Raw genomic sequence first — 12,948 nt, 5'->3', positions numbered from 1 at the left:
TCAGAGTGGAGGGACGTGGAAGGTTCTCAAGGATTCGCTCTGTTTTGTGGGAATCAGGGATTTACTGGAGCTCATGCTTTCTTTCATAAGAACTGGGCTTCAGGTGGGTTTTGATGAAATCAGGTGGTGAAGCTCTTTAGAGACAGAGTTTCTCTTCTGCCTGGTCCCATTCCCATCCTCTCTCTAAGTCTCACACTTCCCCCAAGTGCTGTGAGGGCCTTTAACGTAAAGCAAAAGGAAGAAATCTTTAAAGTTCAGGTCTTGTTACTAATAGTCAAAAGTTATCTTTTTAGACTTTTTTATTGTAATAAGGAAAAATATAAAAAGGGAACAAAATATTATCACAATGTCTTTTAGTGTACCCCTATGCCTTTCTCATTAAAAGGAGAAAGTTACTTCTTATCCTAAAATTGTAGCTTACAGCTAGAAAGATGCCTTCTAATCTGACTCATTTCACAAAAGAGTAGTGAGGCCAGGTGAGGGTAAATGGCTTGCTCAGAGTCACTCAGCTCCAATCTCTCCCTGTCCCCCAGCCCTGAACATAAACTTCTGGCTTAAAACTGGCATAAGGTTTTTATTCTCCATTTTTTCTTTACTCTTTACCATACAAATATTTTTTTTCCTACTGTGTGTTTGGGCTTTGTATTAACACACACTCTAATTTCAACAGGTTTGAGCCCCTTCTGGGTATTCCAGGAGGTGAGGCAAAACCCATTTTTTTTTTTTCTGAGTGAGACCTCTACATAAATTTTGCTAACACAGCTCAGGACATTTCTTCTTCTTCTTTTTAGAATAGAATAAAATGAAATATAAAATGAAATATAAAAATGTTCTCCTCTCAATCTCCCATCCAAGTACTAACCAGGCCCGACCCTGCTTAGCTTCCGAGATCAGACGAGATCGGGCGCGTTCAGGGTGGTATGGCCGTAGACTCTCCTCTCAATCTCAATGACTTGGAGTGAATGGAGGAGAGGAAAGGGTCATGGGTCACCCACGAGCCCTTGGGAGAGGTAGCAGTCAGAGTCACTGGAAATACCAAGGTGGAGTCAACCGCCTCTTCATGGAGAAGGGGCTTGGTGTTGACATCTAGCCTTGTGACTGTGATCCCCAGGGAGCTTCCTGTCTGCCTCAGTGGGGCTCAGTGGTTAAAATCAGGCTCTAGATCAGTCAGTTTGCCAGGGTTCAAGTGTAGGTTTTGCCACCACTTATTGGCTGTATTCCATAGGACAACCTCCTTAACTCCTTGTAAGTTCCCTCATCTCTAAACGAAAGGGAAACAAAGAGTGCCTACTACAGAAGTTCCTTGTTTGAGGTTTACATGAGTCACTATTTATGGTACACTGGAAGAGTGTCTAGAATGTTCTAAGAGTTCAACCTATTCTTACCATTACCTCTTATCAATCCTGGTTCCCAGCCTATCTTTGAATCTGAGGCTATGAGCCAGAGAGTCAAGAGGAGGGGATTATATTATGTTTGCAGGTGTACTCAGGATAACAGAGCAGCTGACTTGATGTGATAAGGAATCCTTTGTCCTCTACCTATACCTGGCTTGCACCATTAAGACAGATATGCTCACAGTTCATATTCAAGACAGAGAGAGATTTCCAGGATGTTACTACCTTGGAAATCTCTGCTTACATCAGACTTCTAACTTGTCTAGTTTCTGGCTAATGTAAGAAGTCCTTTCTGAAACTGGAGTCCACTGGTCTTTCTCATTGCCATCAGGACCAACAGTCCTACCAGCTCCAGGTCTGTGGGGTGAGATTACCAAAAGCACTGGATCTTCCTGCCCACAGGCACTTCCTGTGCCTTTCTGGAGTCCTCTGCAGAGCTGGCCTCTGGAAAGACAGATGCTCATGGATTTCTGACCAGGCTGGTGGGCAGGCAGTTGACACTTCTATTCTCTATCACATCCCTCCAGGCTGTGGCAATCCTTTTGCCTTTAGTGGGGTTGCAGTGGACTGCTCAGAGGGTGACTAGCACATGGTAAAACTAGAAAGGGGACTTAAAGAAAGTTGCCAGTGACAATTGGCCTGACATAGACACATTGTATGGTGGGAAGAAAATCTGTGATCTGGGCTGTCTGGTTGTGCAAAGGGAATTGAGCTGCAGAGTCTTCCATGTGTCCTTTGTATAGCCACCAGTGCAGACATCCAGCACCCACAATGAATGGAGAACCTGGCTGAGTGTATAAACTCCTTCCACAACAAACAGCTCTTAGCCCTCCCCATGGTTTGAGAAAGGGGCCAAAGCTGCAACTTAAAGCTAAAATCACTGGACATTGGAGTCCCGGCAGGCAAGACAGAAATAAGCACAGTTCCACCCAGATGGTTAGAGGCATTCCTCACCTGCTCATCTTAAAAAAATGGCCTGGCCCCTGCCTGTCCCTAATGTGAACTCCGCCGAGGAGGCCAGCTATGGCCACAAGGACATCACCACTCTGCACAGGCTTTTGGCAGAATGCAGGAGGACAGAGCTGCAGGGTGAGGCTGGACCCAAAAAGAAGACAAAATGGCATGAAACATGATATAGCTATTGAACTGTTTTCATTAACTTTAAATTACATCAATTTCTGGATGTTGGGGTATCTATTAAAAGGAAGTGGAATAATAATAATAAAAAGAGATAAATAATAATTAATTAATTGATAATAAATAATAAATAAAATAATAATAAAAAAGAAGGCAATCTCTCTACTTTCACCTTAACTTAAATTGAGCAATAAAAGAAGCAATTTGGACTGGGCCAGAGATGAGACCGCCATTATCGCTGCTCCTTGCCTCTCATTCTGTCTAGCTGGGAGTTTCCATTTCAGATCTCCACCTCTGAGGCAGGAAAAACACAGACCCTGAGGGCGGGAGGCCATCCCACAATGGTCTCCTCTGGCCCTGCCTCAGCCCTTTCCTGGAGTGACTCACCAGCTGGGCCCCTTCCGGGGTGTGAAGGAGCGCAGAGCATCTGTGGCAGGCTGTGGGAGGGTACGCCATCTTTCTAGCTTGCTTAATCATGCATGTCTGAAGCACACGATTAGACACCATTACAGCTCCTGGATGGTTAAAGTGTTCACGTTTTCACATGCCAAGTGTATGTTGGGGGAGGAGGGAGCGAAAGACATTTCCTAGTTGTGCTAGGCTAGTGGGGATGGGCCTGGGTAGATGGGAAAATGTGGGTGGGTAAGCATGGGAGTGGGGGAGAGGGGCTAGAGGGAGTGAAGTGGGTAGAAGGCGTGGAGAGAGAATGGAGGGGGCGTGGAGGGAGTACCCTACTTCTTAGTCACAGGATAAAATGAGGGCAAGAGGAAAAGGAGATGGGAAAGATCCCATAGGTCACAAATGTTCACTCATTACCTACCACCTGCACATCACAGCTCCATTTTCTGGGGGCCCAGATATGGACAAAACAAACTTGCATTCATGTGGGGGAGATGGACGATGGAAGGTAACAAAATTAATAGGGCATTTTAGATAGTGGGTGAGTGTTATGCACAACAGGGCTTCTTGTCAGAGAAGATGAAAGGGTAGGCAACGCTGGGCAGGATGTCCAGGAGAGGCCTGTTGCTAGGCACGCCAATGCATGTGGAACCTGAATGGTAAGAGAGAGCTGGTCAATGAAATGGGACAAAAGCAATCCAGGCAGAAGGAAGACTAAGTATGAATGCCCAGGGCGAGGTTGGCACAGAGGAACAGAGAGAAGGTGAAGTGTCTTGATCAGTGTCTGAGGGGCAGGTGTTATCAGGTGGGCAGGAAGGGGTCCATGCTGACCAGATCTCAGAGGAATGTTAGTCACAATAAGTACCTTGGATGCCATTATAGTGCTTGCAAGAGTGACATAAAGCTCAGTCCCTCTGCCACTCAGACACACATATGTACTTGTACCTAAGCACAGGGAAGATACATGGCGGAGAAGAAACTGGGCTTGGGTTCTGAAAATATTTATGTTTTAATATTTTTATTTTAAATTTGACATTTAGAAGGATGAACAACTTCTCAGAAGTACAAAAGAAAGGGCTACATTGGAAAGTAAGTCAAGTATTTCTATGAAGCCCTTTCATAAAATTAATAACTGGACTAGAACAGCACCGTCCATGCACGTCATACAGACGTTGACCTTTCAAAGCCAGCCTTTGAGACATTTTGTCGTGGCTAGGACAGGAACACATAGCAAAGGAAAAATTGGGTGGCTTTCTCACTAAGCCTGCTCACATATCCATTAAGAGAAGGCACAACTTGGTCTGAGGAACCCAAAACCAGTCATTTACAAGTGGCATGGTTCACCCATATTTGCAGAGGGTACCAACCTCCCTCAGAGATCCCGACAGAACCTTGTTTCCCACTTGTTTAACCACAATGGTCTCTCTTTGTACCAGGATTTTGGCAAACCCTGGCAGAGCCAGTCAATGAAAGGACTTGGAGCAAGTCAGCGTTCTGGGGTGTTAACCATGAAATACCACCAAATTCTTCTCCTCCGTGTGATGTTCTTACTTTCCTTCTTTTCTCTCAAGAACTTTAGGAGGAGGGAAATCTGAGCGAAAAGAGGGTGATTTTTATCATGAACTCCGTGATTACGTCTAATATGACTAAAACTACATATTATTCTTGTAAAACAATGGAGTTTTAAACACCTCTTGATTAGAGGTATTCTCTCAGCCTGTAAGTAAACACTTCATATCCACAGAGTTTCTTGTTGCTTTAAGGAAATATGTACAAAAACTAAGTAAATTCCTTTTTAAAAACACAAAGTTAATGTCTGAAGAAAACTATGGTGCATGCATTTGAACACAAGCAATTATTAAAAAGTACATGAAAACATTAATTATGTATAGGTTTTTATTCAGATCCTCCTATTTATCCATTGCTCAAAGACATGATGAAACACAAAACATTGTAAAAGAATACAAAAATAGAAGTCAAGTATTAAACATGGTTGAGAAAGTGTACATGAACTAGAAGAAACTATTATAAATAAGCAAAATACTTAACTGTAAAAAGTATATATTTTACGTTCACAATGTCCACTGCTGCTAATAAGTTAATTTTAAATTCCATTTTCACCTCAGAGATAGTTCCTTTGTGGACAGACTTTGGAGATGAGCTGAAGGATTAGAACTCTAAAGAATAAAAGTACTTGTATTGGATCCTCAAAGACATTTGCGTTCTAATTCTTGAATGAGCAAAAACAGACTTTGCAGCTGTGATTTGAGGGTCTTGAGCTGGCAGGTCATCCAGGATTGTCTGGGTGGTCCCCAAATGCCATCACACGTGTCCTCGAGAGAGAGAGTTACACAGAACAGGAGACAGAGTGGCCACAGATTGGGCAATGAACCTGGAACTTTCTGGTAAATACCAGAACAGTTTTCTATTTACCAATAAAAGAAATCAAAGATGGTTGTATAAATTTGTGTGTTAAGCTGTTTGTGTGTTAATTACAGACAGATAATCCCCATTCGTGAGAGGGCCAGCTCTGAAGTGAAACAGTCCTGAATTCCATTCCTGCCTCTACCATTCCCTCCCTCTGAGAGATAGGCAAATGATTAGTGATTAAAATTTAGTCTATGGAGTTTTCAGAGCCCAGGGTCCCGGACTTCAGAATGCCTGATGACTCTGCACAGGCACGATAAATGAGACAGAGTCAGTGTCCGGGACGGTGCCTAGAACCCGGGAAACTCTTGTAAGTGAGAGCTGCCAGCCTTGGTCAGGAGCTACAGTGAGGGCTGGGGTGCAGCCCCCGTCAGCACATGGGAGGGCCTGGGTTCTGGCTTTAGCCCCAGAAAAAAATCCCAGTATTTAATTATCTCCTTCAAAAAGAGTTACTTTTAACTGGAATAAAATAATCATAAGAAAAAGCACACAAAATACAAATAAATGCCCACTTTAGCCAGTGATAATAAAAGACAGGCACAGACTTAAAAACAAAGCATTATTAACATCCTGAAACCCTCACTGTCCCTCACCCCTTTATTTCCTCCCCATCAGAAACACTTCCTTGTACCATATGGGTAACTTTCATTTAATTATAATTTAATTTTCTTCTACCCTGAAAAATTCTTAACAAGAACACAAGATTAACAAAAGAAAAACAAAAAGGAGTTTCTTAACATACATGCCTCAAAGTACAAGGTATAAACCAAGTAGACCTGGAAATCTCTAGAGTAGATCCAAAGAAAGAATTGACACTTCAGGCTTACCTATTGTCTTTTTAAGAAAGAAGGAAGGAAGTATGGAGGGAGGGAGGGAAGAAAAGGGAGGAAAGGAGGAGGAAGAGAGGGGAAGGAAGGAAGGAAGGAAGGAAGGAAGGAAGGAAGGAAGGAAGGAAGGAAGGAAGGAAGGAAGGGAGGGAAGGAGGAAGGAAGGAGGAAGGAAAGGAGGAAGAAGAAGGAAAGAAGGAAGGAAGGAAGAAGGGAAGGAAAGAGTAGAGAAACGCCAAGTTCAAATGAGATGGCAGGAATAGCACATTAAATGGAGGCATTTAAGTCATTGTGTAGACTTGAGTTCATGCCTTCTCTTCTTCTCTGTTGTGTGAGTCTCTATGGATGTACTTGTCCTTCTTTTCCTGGTGGAGAGGGAGGGGGAGGAGACCCATATAAACAGAGACTTCCTTCAGAGATGTACATTTATCTTACAAAATGGTCACTTTTTAGAGCCACTCCTGTGTCTTCAAAGAATGCTCTCCAATCACAACAGAATTAGAAGCAACAGAATGAAATCAGAGAAATTCCTAATATTGAGAAATTAAATAACACACTCCTAAATAAACTATGGTTCAAAGAAGAAATCATGAGGAACATCAGAAAATATTTTAAATGAAACTAAAACATAGCATAGCAGACTTTAAGGGATACAGCTAAAGCAGTGCTTAGAAGGAAATTCATAGGATTTTTTTTGGTCATTGTTTGTTTTTACAGTACTTTGGAGCAAACCCAAGGTTTCATGCATGCTAGGCAAGTGTTCTGCAATTTATGGTTTTAAATGCCTACATCAGAAAACAAGAAAGCTTTGAATCAATAATCAAAGAAACTAGAAAAAGAAAAGCAACTTTTTAATGATCAAGAAAACTGACAAATTTTTAGGTGAACTGACCAAGAGAAAAAGAGAAGACACAAATTATTAAAATCATACATGAAACAGGAACATCACTACCAATCCTACAGAAATTTAAAAGATTATAAAGGGAGTATTTTGAATAACTTTATGCCAGCAGCTTACCCAACTTACATGAGACAAACAAATTCTCAGAATGTCACAAATTATCACAAGCAATATAGGAAAAAATTAAAAATCTGAATAGACTTAAAACAAAGAAACAGATTAATAATAAAAAATGCTCTCACAAAAACAAGCTCAAGTTCAGATAGCTTCATCGGTGAATTCTATCTAATATTTAAAGAAGCAATACCAGTCCTTCACAAATGTTTCTTCAAAAAGGAGAGAAAGGAACACTTCCCAACTCATTCTGTGAGGCCAGTATTATCCTGATACCCAAACCACTGAAAGAAAAGAAAATTACAGATTAATAATGTTTATGAACAAAGACATAATAGTTAGTACCACAATATTACCAAATTAAATTCAGCAACATATACAGTAAATTATACACCAAGACAAATTGGGATTTATCCCAGAATGCAAAGCTAGTTTAAGATCCATGCCAGGCAGTGGTGGCTCACTCCTGTAATCCCAGCTACTCAGGAGGCAGAGATAAGGAGGATCACAGTTCAAAGCCAGCCCAGGCAAATAGTTTGTGAGAGCCTGTCTTGAAAAACACCCATCACAAAAAAAGGGATGGTGGAGTGGCTCAAGGTGTAGGCCCTGAGTTCAAACCCCAGCACCACAAAAAGAAAAAAGATCTGAAACTCAACCTATAATAATAGAGAAAGAAAAGGCATTTGACAAAATCTAGCACCCATCCATGATCAAAAACTATCCACAAAATAGGGATAGAAGGAACTTCAACCTGTGCATTTGTTGGTGGTTGTATACGTTTCTAAATTTATTACAATGATTTAATTAAACATTCACACAATAGGTAAATTTTATTACATGTAAATTACATCCTAGTAGGACTATTATAAAAATGACAAATGTCTAAGACACTTAAATCCTCTTAGTAGAATCTGCAATAGGCAAGAACTATATTATTTTCTTTGGAGTACAGCTCATTAAGATTACTCAATCTGTTTTTCATAAACGACTCAATTGAGCTTTGACAAACTCAACATGCCACCTATAGCCTGGCTTCATGTTGCTACACACCACTGTCACAACCAATTCTCTCTCATTTTGTTTTTCTTAAAGCAGCTTTCTCCACCCACTTCCTCTTACCCGAGCCTTTGCTCACACTGCTCTCTGCAGCCACTAGATGGTGTTTGGGGCTTCTGTAGCTGGGTTGCTGTCCAGAATAACTCCAGGGTAGTGTGAGAGGCAAGACATGGATGTCAATGGGTCATTTGGCAGTTGGGTGGCCACCAGTTGAAGAAGGCCGTCATCCAATACAGACAACTTGAACTCACATTCACAGAATAAGTCCTTTTGTCCTCTTCCTCCCTAAAGTTGAATATGAAGGATCTTATGGTTCAGAATTTTTCCAAAATGGAAGTTCCTTGGGCTGTGTGCACAGAAAAAGAGCAAGTGGGGACTTCATATATCTACTCTTCATCCAACATGCACTGAGCACCTGTTGGGTGCCAAGCACTGCTGTAGGTTTTGGAGACACCGCAGCAAACAAACCCTCTCTTCTCTCATGGTAGTGGGGGAGAAATGAACAATAGACAAATCAACACTGATGTTTGGACCCTGAGGGCTTTGGAAAGTCCTGAAAGGCAGCAAAGAAAGGAGAACACAGGAAGGGTGAGGTGACAGTCATCATTGTTCAGGCAGTGAACAGCCGAGACTTCTCTACAATGTGGCATTTGAGTGTGTCTGAAGGAAATGAGAGAGGAAGTCATGCCTGTAACTTGGGAAAAACACCCAGGTAGAGAGAACACAAGGTTCTGTCAGCAGGAGATCTTGGTGCGTTCAAGCACAGAAAGGCAGCAGGAGCCCAGCTGTAGCTCAGGGAGCAGGGCAGGTGGTAGATAAGTGCAGAGATGTAGAAGAACTATGCCTGGAGGCTCGTGAAAGGCTATGGATCTCGATCTTAATCTGAGTGAGGAGGGAGGCATTGAAGAATTCTGAGCAATGATGTGACTTCTACTTAAAGGCATGAGTCCTCTTCTGTGTTGATATTGACTATAGTAGAAGCAGCGAGACCAGTTCAGACACCATTGCACTAATCCAGCCAACAGGATTAACTGATGATTAGGTATAGGATTTGAGAGAAAGTGAGAGGCCAAAGACAATTACTTTGAAAATTATTTACCAAGAGTTTGTACAGTTGTAATTATATACCAGGCACTCGTTGAAGTTTGTGTCGCATACTGATCATTTAATTTTTACAATAGTCCTAGGAGACAGGTGCTATTTTTACCTCATTTTCCTCCTTCAAGATATCGGCTCTGAGATTCGAGAAGGGTGGGATTGACATCGAGAAGATGTAGGGAAGAAGAGGTTCAAGTTGACATGCTGAGGTGATATTACAATTCGGATGAGTGAAGCATCCTGGAGATGCTGAGCAGGAGCTGGTTACACAGGTTTGGGGCTAAGGAGAGAGGTCCATGCCAAGATATGCATTCAGTGGTCTTTGGTGGCAAGCTGGAAAGCTGGACAAGACCTTTAAAGGAGCAGAGGCACAGAAGAGAAGAGGACCAAGAACCAAGCTTGAGGTCAGGTAACATTTAAACACAAGGACAACCTCTCAAAGAAGGCAGAGGAATGGCCCAAGAGCTTGGCACCCTGCAAGCCAGGTGAAGACAATGTTTGAGGGAGGAAGATGTGAGCAACTGTTACGTGCTGCAGATTGGACAAGACAGAACTGAGAATGTGTTTAAAATTTAATGGTCACTTGGGAAAGAGTGTCTCATTGAAATGGAGTGAAAGTTTGAGTGCAACAGGGAGTAGGAAGCAGTAAATAAAGAAAAATCTTTTCAGTCATTTTATAGAAAAAAAGAAATGTGGCTGTAGCCAGAGGGTTCAGAGAGTTTTTTGAATAGATGAGTGATGGAAATAATTTAGTAGAAAAACATAAAAAATTATTGCTACGAGAGAGGAGATTAAGTGGAGTTCATATGCAGTTGGGACAGATGATAAGGCTGCAGGCTTGGATTTAGAGGCAGACATGACTCCTCCTCTGCAAAGCGGATGGAAGGGAGGATACATGCATTCATGTGGGGAGCTGAGCAAGTATTTGTGGAAATTCTCTTCTGATTACTTCTGTTTTCTCAGTGATATAGGGAAAAGGTTACAGCTGAGAGAGGTCATAAGAAATGCGAGTTTTGAGAGAGAGAGAGAGAAGGTATGGATGTAATCCCATTACTTGTGTCTAGAAAAGAGTTTTTGAGTTTTCAGGAAGCCTTATTAAAAGGCAAATACTGAGAGGCCCAATGGCTTCCCAGCTGATTTGCTTGGATAACACTTATATGAGGTTGTCCAAGCTGTGAGACAGCTGACAGTAAACTCCTTCCGGTCATGGTGCTTGCACTCAATTTTCCCCAGGAAATATAAATTTTATTCCCTTTTGTGTTTTCCAGGAAAGTACATTGTTAAATGTACAAGTGAACATAATTAACTTGAAAAGTGTTGTAAGACTTAATATAATCATATCCATGTATCAGAACAAATAATTCATCAAACCACTTGTCTCAAATTTTTCCCCTATAGGAATATGATGTGAATTTAGGCCTTTTATGGGAATCAAAAAAGTTGGTTTGGGAGAGACTTATTCTTAGGGAGAAAGGTTCCCAGAGCAACGGTACTCACAAATACAGGTACTTTTCTGTGTTCATCTTACCTAACATATATCATTTAATTAACACCTCTTCTCTAGTAAATACTGAGTGGGATATAATTACTTGTTCTCTCTTCTACCTATGGCCAAAGAATTTCTGGAGAGTTTCCTGTTTCATAAACTCAAGGATTGGGTCACCTCTAGGAGAGCAACAGAATGTGTGCATAGGAACCTGCATCCTGGTGTGTCCCTTAAGTGTGAGTGAATGTTGCTGGCCCCAAGTCTAACTGTTCTCCCCTCAAAAGCCAATATTCAGGAAAGAGGATTGGGAGGAAGGAAGTCAGGTTTATTTAAGGGCTGACTGACTTTGAGAAGATGGAGAGTCTGTCATCCTCAAAGCTTCATCTTGGGGGATTCAGGCCCACAAAAGGACTTTTATAGAGGCGGAAGGAGCTGTCGTGGACAGTGTGAAGGAAAGCTATGTGCTAACAGGGTCTTTGCCAGTAAGCACATGTTTCTTCTTTTTTTTTTCCTTCCTCTGGTGGAAACATCAGGACATTTTAGGGCTGGGGGGAGTGGCTCAAGGTGTACAGGCCCTGAGTTCAAGCTCCAGAACCAAAAAAAATAAAGCTTACTTAGCAGTGAACATCTTAATAATTTAGGTGCAGCCTCTCTTTAGAATTAGAAGGTGGGCAAAGGGGGTGGGGCAACTCCTAAGGGAGAAGCCACTGTTAAATCAGTGCCCTAGTTCTCCCTCATCCTACCTGTGTGATATGGGGAAAGTGTCCTGTCGTCATTGTGAGCCACCAATGAAGGGCGTTGTAAAATTAAGTAAATTCACAGATGTGCGCAGGTGTGTGTCTGACACATTGGAAAGGCTAGCATGCTTAATGACACGCTGCTGGACATGTGGGTGATGTCGTCCCTTATATCTAGGGGAACTTCTAGAGTTATGTCTGAGGACTTGTATGAACACAACCTTTTTCAATATATGCCCACTCAGGACTTCATTTCTGGCTATCAAAATGTCTGTTTTTGTTTTTGTTTTTCTACAAATGATTCTTCAGCTCTCTGTGAAGACCAGCTGGGTATCCTACACCAACATAACTCTGACACTCTTCAGAACAATTATGGTTGAGGGCTCAATCCCACAAGACTTCCCCATTTCAGATGCCATGCACAAGTGCTGGGTCCCTAGGTGACCTACAACTTCTATCTGTCTTGGCCACCAGTTGGAGGTTCTTACAAATTTCTTCTTAGGCTATTTGCAGAACAGCTCACGGAACTCAGATTATCAGCATATTACAGTGTATTAAAGGACACAACTGAACGCCACAGGAAGAGGTACATGGACAAGAAATGGGAGACTTGGTGTGGCGCTTCCTCGCCTTCTTCAGGCCCACGGTCCTGCCAGCCCCTGCAAAGGTTCGGCACCACAAGAGTCTGCAAAGCTGATGTCTCGGTTTTGGTGGAGGCGTCATAGGTATGGGTGATTAAATCACTGGCCATTGGTGATTAACCCAGTCTTCTGCCTCCTCCCACTTCCTGGAGGTTGGGAGTCCAGCTCTTCCATCCAAGGGTTAGTGATCAGTCCTTCTTTCCCCCATTCTGGGGCTTTCCAACAGTCATCCAGGTGCTGCTGAAAGGAGTTAGTTATGAATAACAAAAGCTCTTATTGCTTTTCTCTTTTAGGAAATGCCAAGGGTTTCAGTAGCTCTGGCCAGGAACTGAGAATGAAGACCAAAATATATATTTCTATAGATATTCCATGTATACTGTACTATCATAATACACCCCCCCCCAAAGATCCAAATACCACCAAACTAGAGAAAAGTAAAAAGAGCTGGACAGTGAGGAGCGTTCAGCTGGGCTTTGTGTAAACATGTCAAGGAGCCATGCCTTCTGCTCATCTCTACTTTCTCTAGACTCTGGGGACCCTTAACTGACTGAGCACAAGGTCTTCATTTTGCTGTACTATTTTAAAAGTTCCAGAAGGGTGTGGGGATCATGTGTCTAACTGAACTCAGTCAGGCTGTTTAATAACAAATTAAAGGAGGAACAGCACTGAACAAAAATGTGTGCCTTTCCTTCATGGCTGGGTTCCAAAGGGCTGCAGCTCAAGGTCTGGCT

This window comes from Castor canadensis, chromosome 6 (assembly GCF_047511655.1).
Source record: "Castor canadensis chromosome 6, mCasCan1.hap1v2, whole genome shotgun sequence".
NCBI lineage: Eukaryota > Metazoa > Chordata > Mammalia > Rodentia > Castoridae > Castor > Castor canadensis.
Note: the sequence above shows the minus strand (reverse complement) of the source record.